The 15,742-nt window shown below is 36.2% G+C and overlaps 1 protein-coding gene across 6 annotated transcripts in view; it reads right to left on the bottom strand.

The window, feature by feature from the left end:
* ppp1r9a (protein phosphatase 1, regulatory subunit 9A) overlaps positions 1-15,742 on the bottom strand; it is a 70,969-nt gene that overhangs the window by 43,091 nt on the left and 12,136 nt on the right. The window lies entirely within an intron of this gene.

Below are 15,742 nucleotides of genomic sequence, written 5' to 3'. Positions count from 1 at the left end.
ACACACTGCTCTACCACTGAGAAAATGAACAAGCTGCATTCACCAGCAGGCAGCTGTCAGTGTGTCCAGCTGCCACCATGAGAATCATCAGCTTCAATTAAACCATGACTGATCATAGCAGAATCAAAGCTATCTCATCTGTGAAGAAAACCAATTAGACTCAAATCTGACGTTTTATGCTAATTACAAGCCTAAACCAACAAATCCAAATAGTAGGTGGTAGGAAGCACTCCGAAACCAAAGCGTAGGGTATCCAAGCGCTGGGACAAAAGCACACATAATCTCTAGTGCACTTTACAACATCAATAATGTAAACTGATCAACAGCTATGCATTATTGAGCAGCTGACCGAATGATTAGCTGAAGTGTAATGGGCCCTTTGTCTACAGTCCTTCAATGGATTTGATGAAAATCATACTGTAGTACGGGCTGGACTAAGATGTTTAGCCTTGAAGCTTTAGACTCGTATACAAAGATGCCAGGAGGACATATCCAGAAACATTCCAAGTCTAACCTGAAGTGAAGACATTTCTAGAAACATCTATCTATGCATTCAGTGGATCTGTTCCAGAGTATTCTCCTGAGCTCAATGAAATATCACTGTGTTGACAGTCCACACTCCACAGCTGGCTAAAAAAAGGCTCAGCAGCCGACTGTCTTTTGTGAATCTGCCAGACATGACAACCATGAGGGGCTCTACGTAACAGACAAAGTGTGGGCAGTGTGCTGAAGGCTACTGTCAGGTCTGACATGCCATGAGAGCATAATATTTCTAATCTTCTCTTGTATTCTTTATAGACATCTATACAGCAGCTGTCTAGGACACTTTATGGTTTGTTTTAATATAATTACATGGTTTAATTTAAAATTTGAATGGTCTACTACATATGATGATATGAAGACACAAAAATGTTTGTCACCAGATGCCAAAAACGAATAAACATTGGATCTGAAGCGTAATTTAACCATTTCACCATTTGTATCACTTTCTTTGAGGTAGGGGAGCACAGGGCACAAACTAACACGGTTACTTGTAACACACATGGCTTAAATATTTCCACAGCTAGCATAACCAAATTTATGGTATTTATTTGCCATATCAAAAATATATAGAGAAAAAAAGTGTGCCAAAATTCAAAAGTCTTTTAAAGATGTCGCTGAATATTTATTTTACCATAGTAAAAGTAAATTTCTGGCTGAAGGTTTTAGTATTCATTTAAAATTAGACAAATCTGCTATTATTTTAATTTCCAATATGTTATTTATCAGTTTAAATAGTTTTGTAATGCTTCGCTAACACTAAACAGTTTTATATTCCAGTCGTGCTGATGGGGAACATTGTAACACTGCGTTACAATGTGCCCTGCAGTTATTAAACTATGCTATTCTGTGACATTAGCGACGTAATTTACACCATTTACTTTTAAGAGTTTTGAAGGAGAACTCCACTTCCAGAACAACAGTTTACAAATAATTTACTCACCCCCTTGTCATCCAAGATGTTCATGTCTTTCTGTCTACAGTTGTAAAGAAATTATGTTCTTTGAGGAAAACATTTCAGGATTTTTCTCCATATAATGGACTTCATTTGTGCCCCGATTTTGAACTTTCAAAATGCAGTTTAAATGCAGCTTCAAAGGGCTCTAAACGATCCCAGTTTCTAGCAAAACGATCGGCCATTTTTTTCATGTTTTTCTGAATGTGTTTCTTCATTTGCACACATTGTTCTGAACTGTATTGTAGCATGGTTGCGATGTGTTCACTGTCAAACTTAATTATTTTATTGACAAAATATTTTAGTTTGTCTTGTATTTTTTTCATTAGATCAGATAACACTTTAGGCTGTCCTATTGTTGTGTTAAAACATGCCCCTCAGATGCTACAACGTACTCCACCTACGGGGCATGTTTTCACATTTCACTTCCATTCTTTTGAGGTAAATAACAAAAAACATACATGAATCAAACTGGCATATAACAGTGTTTTTGTGTCACAGAATGCAAGGCAAGAATGTACTTGTTTAGATTTCAAATGTACAATTTGTTAATAAAGATAACATTTATTTAAAAAATTTGCTTCATTGTTTTCGGAGATGTGAGCTCCAGAGCACCAGCACTCATGAACCCGCTGAGAACAGCCTTACCTCTGATGTCTATAGTATTTAAACATGATATATAATTATTTTTGGGTAAATCTAACAGGCAGTCTTTGGTCGCAAATTTGTTCCAGAGCAAATAGTCTTGGCTGAGGGCAAAATCTCATCACGTTATATTTTAATATTGTATATCAGAGCGCTACCTTTGTACTTTTGACTAAATTACAGTAACTTTTATGATAGCTGTTGTAGTTGTTTATTGAATATTATTATTCAATAAACAATTTTTATATAAATAATAGTAGTATTTAATAATAGTATTTAGTATTAAGAAATGTGTGTGTGTTCGTGATGGTAATTTTAATAACATTGTCCGCAATTAGATGGCGAAAAGAGAAATGTGTGAATCAGCAGTAAAGACTTTTATATTGAAAGATACTGAAACACTCTTGTAAACAAGACTAATTTTTTGAAAAAAAAAAAAAAAAAAAGACGTTATTTTTACTTTCATCAACACCTTGTAAAATGCAGTAAACAAAAAATCAGAAATCATCCTTAACAAATGAAAAGATAGTATGACAAATATATCGCTTTCCTCAACATTTTTTGTTGTGAATATGAGATTGAGCAGAAGAATGAATGCTGCTGATTAAAATGCAGGTAATCACACTCGCTCAGTCCATCTCTCTCTCATAATACTGTACTACACATAATACCCTGCTTTTAAAATCATTTTTCAATGAAAATGCAAATAAAATACCAACAGTTTTCAGTTTACTTCAGGATGTATCCACGTAGTTGCTCTTGGCTTTGGTCCGACTAACAGCGATACTTTTTGTGAGCATCTTTGTGCATCTTCACCCATCAAGTAACATTGATTCATCCCACTCAACTCACCTTTCCATCATCTGCCTCACCTCTGTCCGTCTCCTGTCATTTTTCCATTTAGATCAATACACCCGTTAGCTAGCTTCAAACGAACGCAGTGCATCACTTTTGTCTTCTCATCATACAGTAGATCAGCTCTCACTTGATTCTTTATCCTCTATCTATCGCTCACACACTCTGGCATACTGCAGTCTTATATTTAAAACTCAGCAGCCTGTGAGGTCTTTGGCTCCAACTGCTACCTTGTATAATAGCCAAGAAATGTAAGCTTGTATAAGCGTTTTGCTGTTCGGAGAGCACTTTAATTTTTTATTGCATGTTGTGAGATCCCACCAAAGGCTCTGAGAGCTTCTCATTTTCCTCTGCGCATTTCTACACAACGGCAGGGGTGAGTGAAACTGAGCCAGGCCCATCATCCATCCCTCTACTCCCCCTCTCTTCCTCGTCCCTCTTCGCTCATTACTTCATTATCCCTCTCGTCTCTCATCCTTCTTTGTGTCACTGCATTTCTAGCGGAGCAGCCATGGCTCATCGGTATGCCTCTGATGCAGCATATTACACCAGCACGCCTCAATCTGCATCGTGGGGGAGTGCAATGCTTGCGGGGAACAGTCCCAGGATTAACCGAGGGGCAGGCCGAGGGGAAACAGAGAGGGATATAGAAGAACAATCGACCGAAAGTGTTTGTCGGCATTTGTATCATGGACTGGCAACGCGCTGCGTGGCTCAGAGTTTGGCTGACTACAACTGATCGCATTAAATGGGCCTACAGTCGAGCAGCAGTGCCAGCACGCCCAGTGTCACCACACACACATATTCACACACAGCTCACACCCAGAGGAACGCCGAGGCTGATGCTGAACGGTTTAACCATGCAACAGACGAATCTGTAGACAGGCATTTCTGTATTATTGTACTATTGAAAACAGGAAGCTACTCCAAAATGAGGTGCTTGGCAAAGTCAAATTAATTATCATTCTACCATATTGTTAAGGAATACATTTAAAATATGAACATATGGGTGTTTCTTCAAGTACAGGCACTTGTGGGTCTGTGGAAAAATTCACTTTTCACACTCTCACTAGTTTATTTATCCTTTAAGAAGGCATCGCAAGAGAATTCTGTCATTTTTTTTTAATTAAAACAAAGAAACAAATGCACTCTGTGGTTAAAATGACATTAAACAACTTTTGCTAATGCACATTTTGTAGCTAGCATACATGTGGGGTCATAATAAAAATGTATTTTTGTTTAAAAGAAATTAATACTTTTATTTAACAAAGAAGCATTTAAAAGTAAAGAAAGAAATCTTATGGTCTGACCCAAAATATTGAAAAAATATTAATAGCTAGATTCCTGAATAGGGACAGTAATTTTTTTTAAAGAAATTAATACTTTTATTGTTGACTAAAAGTATTAATTTCTTAAACTAACTTATTGACCCTGCTGAAGAAAAAAATCATGCAGTTTCCACAAAAATATTATAAAAATATGAATAGAATCCTGAGCAGGGTCAGTAATATTTTTTGTTTCATTTTTTTTAAGAAATGAATACTTTTATTCAACAAGGATGCAAAAATCATATGGTTTCCCCCAAAATATTTTAAAAATTGAATACCTAGAATCCTGCATAAAGTCAGTAATATGTTTTTTTTTTTTTTTTTTTTTTTTAATAAAGTAATACTTTTATTCAACAAAGACGCATGCAAAAGTGAAGAAAAAATCATATGGTCTCCCCCAAAATATTAAAAAATATTAATAGCTAGAATGCTGAATAGATTCAGTAATATGTTTTTTGTTTGTTTTTTTTTTTCAAGAAATTAATACTTTTATTCAACAAGGATGCATTCAAAAGTGAAGAAAAAAAGCATATTGTCTCCCCAAAAATATTACAATAATATTATTTTAAAAAAAAAGTTACTTAGCAATGACCGCTAAAAATTCAGCTTTCATCACAAGGATAAACTGCACTTTAAAATATTCACATAGAAAAAAAGTTATTTTAACTTGTAATAAAATATCTGTTTTTACTGTATTTTGATAAAAAAAATGCAGTCTTGTTAAGTGTAAGCTCTTCTTTAAAAAAAAAAAAATAAAATAAAAAAAGAGAAATTAAAAAATACCAACCCTAAATGTTTGAACAGTATATGGCTACATTTGTTAGTGTAAAACAATAAAATCTTAATATATGAATAAAGGAAGTAGATTGAAGACCTCTATTGAATACAAATGAACACCTGGAACATAGCCTATGCAAAAGTATCTGTAGTAGAAGAAACACTCATCCATAAAAATATATGAATCACCAGTTTCATGACAAGTATTTAAATGTTTGCTAATGCTGAAAATGAATAAAAGCCATTCATCTATGTGGCAAAACCCTTTTCAGAGAGAGCATTCTGTGAGTCTCAGCATTATTTTAAAAGCCATTTTATCTTTTATCTACTTTAAAAAACGCTTTAGTCATGGAGGAGACGTGAACTGATGAGTCAGGTGATATGAAACTCTCCAGCACAATTAGCCTTTAGCTCTGTGTCAAGACCACAGCTCCTTCAAAACGTATGGTTATGTTCATCCTCCTGACTCTTTTTTTCAGTTTATCTGGCCTGGAATGTCATTTTGCCCTCTTTTTAATCCTGTGTTTGTGAAAATACCTCTGGAGGCCTCGCCACCCGCCAACACGTAGCACGCTAGCGCGGCGAGGGGGAGCTACTAGCATAAGGGGATAAACAAGACACAAACAATTGCTTACTTTATGCTTCATTCTCATGTGTTGGCTGAGTCTTCTCACATGATCAGTAACATGGTCTGATGAATACATAATTCATCAACTGACCACATGAGTGGGTGAGAGTGTTACATTCACAGGCAACGTGTTCGTGCGAGCTAGTTCCAGCTATTAGCCTAAACACGCATACATTATACATAGGCATTTAATAATGCTTTGAACTTTGTAGTCACCCTTACTTCATAGAAAGATTAATTTTTTTAAAGATCTATTAAAGATCTGCCAACCATAGCACCTAACTAATAAATGAAATAAAATATACAAATTATTTTTCTAAAATATCATCATCATTAAAAAATAGATATTCCTGAGTACAATGGGCGCACACTGAGGGAAAAATGGCACTTTACACAACTGGGTGAACACGCAGCGTCCACATTTGGCCTGACTGTGTCACAACAATACAGGACACTGTGTCAGCATTGAACACCTCCTTGTTTCCAGCATGGAAAAAAGCAGGAACTGCACCCTCTGATAGATTCAGTGATGGCCTGTGACGGGGGGCGGAGGGAGAGCTGTAGAGAATTAGCGCCTGACACGGACAGCTGCAAACGGCACAGCGTCAGAACCACAGGCCTGTCTTCTGTTTCCACAGTCATTAAAAATTCATCTCCAAAACGGGTCAGATGTCAGAGAAACAAGCAAATAAAAAATACCACAGCATTCATAATGCATGGCGAGACAGATCTTTGCCAATGACTACAGCTTCAAAATCGCTGTCACGAGAACAAGTCAATTGCTTGATTGCCTTTTTTTTTCTGAACCCGCGAAGTGCACAAACTCTACATTGATATGTCATGACGGCAAGCTTGTTCTGTGAAACAAATTCAACAAATGAGCAAAATCAGTTTCCCATTGATTATGCAACTCCTGTAAGAACGGCTGAATGACTTTTGCAATGCGTAAATTGTTTTACACATATCGTTTAAACAGCAATTACGATATTATCGTAGACCCCTACTTAGGTCAACTGAGACACTTTATCCACAGTATAAAGTTAAAATAGCCTTTTTCCAATTACATAAAGCCTCCTTAATCTACTCTAGCCACGTCTACTACTTTTAAAAATACCTTGATCTACTGAAGATCCCTTATCCCTCTTCGGATGCAAAGTTCACTTTTACATGTTGTTTGAACATTAATGTGTGTTGGCAGTGTATATACAAATCTACCCTATAAAAATCCATGCAGTGGTTTTTTATTAATCTGTAAATATAATATCCCCTTTTCAAATTGAGTCATTCTCAGATGTCTGTCGTTGCGGCGTCACATGATAGTTGATTGACATGAGTGTCATACCTCAGATCAGCTGTAACAGTCCAACCTCCATTGTTTTGATGCTGGAGCAGGGATGTAAGTTAGACAAGAATATCTCCGATTGAGTGATTGAGGTGTTGTGTTGCTGGATGTAACAATGAACATAGTGGTTGTCATTTACTACCGACATGTGAGCTGCTGAAGATGCAGTAGATTACATTTGTTTGTGAAGGGAATGCGCCTCCTAAACTACATAAATGCGTCTATGTTCACGCAAAAATGTTGTGATCCAGCTTCACTTACAGTAGAAGTGAGTATAAGGGTTTTTTTTTAACGTCAGGGCTCGACAATAAGGAGTGCCCAATGGCCTGGGACCAGCGTGAAAGACGCTCGGGACAGTTGACGAATTTGTCACTGGCCCGATCGGGCCACTGCCACGTCGTCATGAAAGTTTATCATTTGCACGTGTTTTTTAACCTTGATAATTTAAAATTTTAAGCGATCACAGAGAGGCGCGTCTCTGACGGACAAATAGCCTACAAAAGTATTAGCTTTAACAATGATCAATACATAATTTATCGACCAGACATATTTCAAACAATCTCTTATTCTGGGCTTGCAAACCAACTGCATGTAATCTTCTTTCAAAATATCACGTGTGTAGAAATATGACAACATCCGTTAACCAGGCCAAAGACGCTAAAGACGAACGCAAAGAGAAAAACATACTGTAGCAGGCAGACCAAGATCACGGTGTACAATGTGCAAAATATAATCATAAATACTGAAACTGTGGTTTATGAGAATGTATCTGTGAAGGGAACTGACTGTTTACATGGCGTTTTCTTTTCATTTGCCCATGTATGATGTATTTAAAGTAGCGTTCATAAGCACGGAGCTGCTTTGTTTACAGCAGTAACCACAGAAACGTAATATCACTATTATTCCGTAAGCGTTTTTTCTGCTGTTTTTCCCTAAAGCATCTTTTCATTTTTAATAAAATATTAATAATAATAACAAATAATGTTTGGACTTTAGTTAGGCAAATAGGTTTAGGTGTGGTATCGAAATTGTAATTGAGAATTGTACAGTTTTATTTGGTATGTAAAATTTTGGTGTCATACAAGCTTATTTATTCAAATAAAAGATAACATGAGCCAAAAACAATGATAACAGCAACTATTAAATTTTTTGTGGTAGGGCCAGTAAAAATTTTGACTGGGCAAGTAAAAATTTGAACCACTGGCCCGACCAGGCCAGTAAAAAATATCCTTAGAGATGTGCCCTAAACGTGCTAGATAGCAAGTAAACAATCTCTCCAAGCAGCACGTCACTCCACAGAGAGAAGAGAGGGGCGGGGCGAACAGAGCTCATTTGCATTTAAAGGAACAATCCCTCAGAATGGGTTGATTTTTGCAGAGTTCATTATGAAAGGTAAAAAGGGTGTTGTTTTACACAACCATTGAGAATCTTTAACCAAAGTATATTATAGACTTTTCATTAAGACCCTAAAGAATCATATCAACTTGTGTAAAATGGGCATCCGATGACTCTTTTAAAATAAAGTGAATATGAATAATACATCCTCTGCTCAGCTCAGACTTTTCTTGTCTAAGTTACAAAGGGTATGTTTATATATATTTAATACAACCCTTAAATATGGCTAATAATTACACTATAGCAATCCATGCTTTTAGCTAAATTACAGGACTGAGTTCATATAGTGCAAGGCTGGATTGATTCAGAGAGACCCGTGTGGTCTATATACAGTATGTGCATCTGAGCACAGAATGGAGTGTATAATCATTGAATCATCAACAGTCATTCAACTGCAGCCCAGTTGTTCAAATCCATTTAAATCCATTAGAGAATCAAGAAAGAATAAATATGCCATAATAAGAGGCTGAGATTAGCAGAGCTAATGTCATATTTCATTCAGCCTGCAAGTGCAGTTTATGTAGGTGGATGATGACAGGACGGATGTAACAAAGGCCACAGCTAAACAAACAACTGACTGTAAAACCGACAGTCGCTCCAGGACCAGACACGTGTTTTGATGCTTTATCTGATGGGATCTGGTTACATTCTTTTGAATCAGATTTCAATCTAATATTAGAAAATATGTATAACAGAAATTACTCAACTACACAAACAGACAAGTATATCATGTTCAAAACCTACAGTTGTAGAATGTTGTTACAACAAAACCAGTGAATGTAAACACATCTGAGTTTACATTAGACACTGGGTTCACACTTCCCATGATAATGTAACATTTTCTTCTTTTGTTTCATTTCTTGTTTTGCAGTGGCAAGGCGCATGCTTTCGTAACATAATGGGTGAAAAGCTGCAAAAGTAATAAAACTGCTTTGTGCAACTAACATCCATCTACCAAGAGGACAGGCAGAGGACTTGGCTACTGCATGCCATGTCCTCATTATGAGAGCTAGACTAACAGGATGTGCACATTGAGTCAGGTCAGTGAAACTGACTTGAAGTGCCCTCCACTGCCTCCAGTGGTTACAAAACAACCCCTGTGGAATAAATCCATTAAAGTCAGCTAGGTCAGTGATTTTTTGCCTTTAAGATCCTGATTTTTATATTGGACATCATGTGGTGACCCATCACAGTACTAACATTTTTTTATTATAATGCATGAAGAAATATCCTGAAAGGCAGAGTTCATCCCAAAATGGAAATTCAATGATCATTTACTCACCCTCGTATGACATTCTTTATTTCAGTGGAAAACAAAAGGGGAAATTTTAAGTTAAATTTTCAAATTTCACACCCAAAGCTATCATATGACTTCAGAAAAGCCCACAATATAGTACTTTTATGCTATTTTTATAGTGCTTTCACATCCCTTTTGAAGTTTGAAAGCAAGATGTACTTTATACAGTACTTTATACATTCTGCATAAATCCTCCTTTAGTGTTTCACGGCAGAAAAAGTCACAAAGATTTGTAACAACATGACAGTGAAAAAAAATCATTTTTTCAGTGAAATATCCCTTTCATCAACCAAATTATTAACTTTACAGTACCACAAACTGCACACACCCACGAACAGACCTTATTCAGGCTAGAAATCATATTGAATTTAGCAAAGATGCAAACAAACCTGAGGGACAGACTTGCAGTCTTTATAATGGCATGCACTGTAAAAGTCCTAAATGATTTTAAAACACAAAACTGTATTATGGAGTTTCTGTCTACTGTAAGTATTTATTTTTTTTTTTCAGAAAGATGTTGCGTCAGCCGAACAATCAGTACACTGTAAAAAACAATTTGTTGAGTCAACTTAAAATAATTTGTTACCCGGCTGCCTTAAAGTTTTAAGTTCAGTCAACTCAAAAAAAAAGTTTATTCAACTTGAAATGTTAAGTTATACTAAGTGACAACTTAGATTCAACTTTTTAAGTTGATTCAACTTAAAATTTTAAGCCAGCTGGTTACTTACCCATCTGTTAAGTTTAACAAACACAATATCTAAGTTGTTACTTAGTACAACTTAATATTTCAAGTTGACTAAACTTATTTGAGTTGACTGACCTTAAAATTAAGGCAGCAGGGTAGCAAATTATTTTAAGCTGACTCAACAAATTGTGTTTTTTGTTTTTTACAATGTATGTTTTTAAACATAGAAACATGTACAATCCATCAAACACACTTTCTATCCGAAATTTCGAAACCTCTAACCAACACAATTTTCCCACGTCAGTAATTTTGTTTTTTTAATCCTATATATACTTTCCCATTAAAAATGTACTACCGTGTGTGTAGTTGGCGTTATATGTACGTGTATGACCACTGCGCTTGTGTCTTTTGCAGCGTCTCGCATGTGAGTGGTGCGATTAAGACGCCATAATTTAAACTTTTAAACGCATCGCTGCTTATCAATGTCAGTTCTGAAACAGTAGACCAATCAGAAGACCACGGAGGCGGGGCAAGCTTTGTAAATACTTGCGCATATAGAGTGACAGGACAAGATTGCTGAGAGGGAGATCACATGCAACAGCGATAATGACTTAGATTCACATCTATAACTATAATAATAAAATTAAACATTAAAAATAATTGTTCATTAATCGTAATCGAAGTAAAACGTTTAATTAATTGAGAATTTAATTTTAGGTCATATCATCCAACCCTACTCAGTACATATCAAATGATCTGTAATAACAGACAAATCAATGGTGACCACATAATAAAAACAGTTACTCACACTTGTGTGGTGCAACTTTACTGTCATATCCAATATAGTTGGCACTATAGTTGGCAATATAGTTTAGTTTTAATCTTTCTGAAAATCCTGTGTCAAATTGTGCCTTGTTTGTAATTATTTACACTACATGCACAAATTGTTGGCCGGGGATAAACAGGCAGTGATATAGAAGCAGGCGTTGATCTTCTTCTGTGGAGGTGGAGTTTAGCCACACTATTAGATCATAAAGTGGTACATTGTACAGCCTGTCGTTTTGGCAGATCGCCTTCAATTTAAACTGATTTTAGACTAATGAGAAAGTTTTGAGTTCTAAAACTTACAGGATGTTTTTAAAGTACAATGATACCTTATATGTCAAAAGATCAAGGGAATTTGTGATTTCTCAGTTCATGACCCCTTTAACAACTAAAATTTTTGACAGTCCTTTTAAAAGTTAAAAATTAGAGATGTAACAATATTATCAATATCATGATATCGAGATAGCAATCTCAATATTATAGTGGTCACATGACGATATGAAACGATAGGTCTTCTGGGCAAAAAGTGTAGTTTTTAAAAAATATTTATACTTCTTATTCTAACATAAAAAGTTTTTAAAGTTGTGTTTTGGGCCATTATGCTTTGACACAGTATCTGTCAAACGAAATAAAACCGAAAGCGCTATATGGCTTAATCCTTTCATCAAGTGCGCACCTCATTCAGGCAATCAGCTTGTGATCTTGTGTTTTCCGTGCCTCGGAACGGCTCCTTTCACAGTGAATGAAGGCAGTGAACTCATTTATTGCATGTGCTGTGAGTTTAGCGCGCATTTGAGAACGCAACGGCCGTTAGTTATGCTTTATTTTCCCAGCAGATGATTACAGCATTTCACTAAATTTGCAGTGAGATGTGTTTTTGTAAGCCTGTTTTCACGGAAGCTGGAGTTTTCCTTCAAAATAAAAGCTCTCGTGTCATTTCCATCAAAATAAAAGCTTAAAAGTGCAGTATGAATTGCTGACAGCTAGTGGTTTAAATGAGTAACGTGCAGTCCAAATTCAAAATATCTCTTTCAAGTGTAGAAATTATGAAGGAAATATTGTAATTTCCCTACTGTTCATTTATTTATAGTGCAACTGTTTTACAATATATAAATGTTACTGTCATTGTTGTTATTATTATTATATTCTAATTTGATTGGCTTCCTAAAACACCAGTGTAAATGTAATTTAGACTAAGACAGTACACCACAAATAAAAAGAGGGTTGAGCCTCTTTAAAGTTCAGGTACAAGTCACTGAATTTTTCTTAGTTAAGAACATGGGTTGGAGCTCTCATTTTAAACGCTCAAAGTGCATGAGATAGAATAATTTAACTTTAATACGTACAAAATGAAAAAAAAAAAATCAGATTCTTAATTTGTCTTTTTTTAAATATCACACTGTGTATTATCATATTGTGAGATTTTGATATGGTTACTTCCCTATTAAAAACTCAAGCCTGTTAATTTTGCTATGCTAAATAGGCATTTTATTTATTTATTTGCATTTAATTACCTAAATTTAGGTAAAAACCTCATGTAAACAGACCCATGACTCCATTTGGCAAGCACAACGCTAGGTAATTAATCACAAACTCAAACATGCAGATGGAAAAAAGATAAATAAAACAAGCCTAATTTATTGCATGAAATTGAAAAAGATGAATCAGAGAATTATGCTGTGATCATCTTGAAACTGATAAACCTGTAATTGTCAGAGTAAATGGAGGGAAGGGTCTTTGGTAGTGCTGTTATTCCACACAGCCACTAGAGCTGCTCGCACAAGAGCCTCTTACAGTAACTCTACATTAATTACGCTTTGAATCGCCTTTAATATGGAAACGATCCACTTAATGAGCGACTAAGAAATATTATGAGCGAGAGAGAAAATGTTCAGTATGATTAACGACTGACACTTCTATGTAACGAAGAGCCAGTCTATTCTGGTGAATTGACAATGTTTTACCACAAATCAGACCCTTTCTCAAGTCTGAACACAGACCACAGACTGTTATTTCCTCCGTGTCTGCAAAAAAACCATGTGGCCCGGGTTCAAAATTCCCTGACTCATGAAAAAGTCTTTCTTTGTCGAGCTAACGACCAGGGCAGTTCAGTCGAGTTGACAGTTAACCCAGCCGGCACAATGCCATTTTACAAAAGGCTGGCATTTTCTGGTCGCTCCACGTGTTACAGTACTATGCTTTATTTAATAATATTTAGTTCATAAATATTTATGAAAGAACACAGCTAAAGGACACTTCTGTTGTACCAAATGCCAGTTTTAAACCATATGTTTGAATGCACCGTCACAAATTTGTCATTCTGCAGCTGTGAAGACCTATATTTCACGTTTATAATTAGCAGCCAAGATCCAAGATTTCAAACAGAGAGTAGCATTGGGATGTGATCTGATTAAGGGACTCTAAGAATACAATACTTCAAGAACAAAAAAGGTGTACAAACTGGGCGTAATGGACCTTTTAATTCAGTTAATACCGGCACACGACCGCTCGAAACGAAAATTCAGCTCGTGTGAGGGAGATTAGCGAGCAAACATCACGTTTACCCATTGAGAGAAGGAGGGGAACTGGTCCAGCACAGCTTAAGGGTATTAATGGGACTGATCCAACCAGGGGAACGTTTGTTTTCAAGCATTTTCCACATCTCCATCCAGCTTCCGATCGGAGTTAATAGCCGGAGCTGTAAACACATTTCCAGCAGCTCAAACATTCAACAGCGATTTTCATGATATCGCAACCAATCAATGACAACAGTCCTGGTCCACAGCTGTGCTATTATATAGCCAAATCAAAGATAATTGATTTAAATGCTGGCTAAGTGAATTTATCTAAACTCTAATTGACTGTAAAATGCATTTCTGGGAAGTTAACGTCATAAAAGTCCCCTCTTAAACAATGCGGTTCCATAGCCTCCTTCCAAACACAAGACATCGATAGACAGACCGTAATTACCTTTGAAAAAAGTTGCGAACACAGCGGATATTCGTGTTCTCATGGGAGCGTGACTTGATCATAGTCTAGAGAAGCGGGAATTGACGAGCGTGGGGACAGACAATGGTGAAAAGTGTGAAAAGTTACAGCAAGGAGAGCCAGCGAGGCATGTGAGGACAGAAGCTATATGTGTTCATCTCCCTGCAGGCGTGAGTGGGCCTCTGAATGTCAGTTTATGGCCCTGTCTGCTCATTATCTAAATAGCACTAACATAGGCGGGCAAAACAGAGAATTGCTCTCACTAGATTTGGAGAAAATCAATAAAAAAGGCATTAATGGCCTCTATAGATTCAATTATGACTATGCTTTAAGACAAGATGAACAACAGGGACTCAATAACAAGATACAGGTGAACTCTAAGCAAGTCTGTTTAAGAAAATTTAAAGCATACCTAGATTTGGAAAATATAAACTAGGGCCAATGAGACTTCAAGGAGAAGTTCACTTCCAGAACAAAAGTTTACAGATAATGTACTCACCCCCTTGTTATCCAAGATGTTCATGTCGTTCTTTAGTCATAAAGAAATTATGTTCTTGAAGAAAAATTTTCAAGAATGTTCTCCATAGTGGGCTTCAATGGTGCTCGTGAATTTGAACTTCCAAAATGAAGCTTCAAAGGGCTCTAAATGATCCCAGCCGAGGAAGAAGGGTCTTATCTAGCAAAACGATCTAAAGAAATGTACAATTAATATGCTTTTTAACCTCAAATCCTTGTCTTGTCTAGCTCTGCGATGTGCGTGCGTACTCTGTGTAATCCGGGTTAATACAGTTAGGGTATGTCGAAAAACTTGCATCTTATTTTCTCCTCCAACTTCAAAATCATCCTAAATCACTGCAGAAGGTACCGACCCAGTGTTTACAAAGTGAACATGCAAAGAAGATCAAATGCCCTTTAAAAAAAGGTAAAACAGTGATGCAGGACGATTTTGATCAATATCATGATATCGAGATAGCAATCTCAATATTATAGTGGTCACATGACGATATGAAACGATAGGACAAAGTTGAAAGAGAAAATAAGATGCAAGTTTTTCGACATACCCTAACTGTATAGACCCGGATTACACAAACAACGCATGCACATCACAGAGCTAGACAAGACGAGCATTTGCTGTTAAAAAGCATATAAAATGTAAATATCATTTTGGTAGATAAGATCCTTCTGTCTTAATTGGGATCGTTTAGAGCCCTTTGAAGCTGCATTTAAACTGCATTTTGGAAGTTCAAACTCGTGGGCACCATTGAAGTCCACTATATGAAGAACATTCCTGAAATGTTTTCCTCAAGAAACACAATATCTTTGCGACTGAAAAAAGAAAGACATGAACATCTTCGATGACAAGGGGGTGAGTAAATTATCTGTAAATTTTTGTTCTGGAAGCGAGTTCCTCCTTTTAAGAGCGTCAATAAGAAAGGAAAGAAAAGAAAACTCTTTTAAATAGAAAGGAAAGGAAACATATAA

The sequence above is a fragment of the Labeo rohita genome, chromosome 19 (genome assembly GCF_022985175.1).
Source record: "Labeo rohita strain BAU-BD-2019 chromosome 19, IGBB_LRoh.1.0, whole genome shotgun sequence".
Lineage (NCBI taxonomy): Eukaryota > Metazoa > Chordata > Actinopteri > Cypriniformes > Cyprinidae > Labeo > Labeo rohita.
Note: the sequence above shows the minus strand (reverse complement) of the source record. Positions and strands in the feature narration are given on the sequence as shown.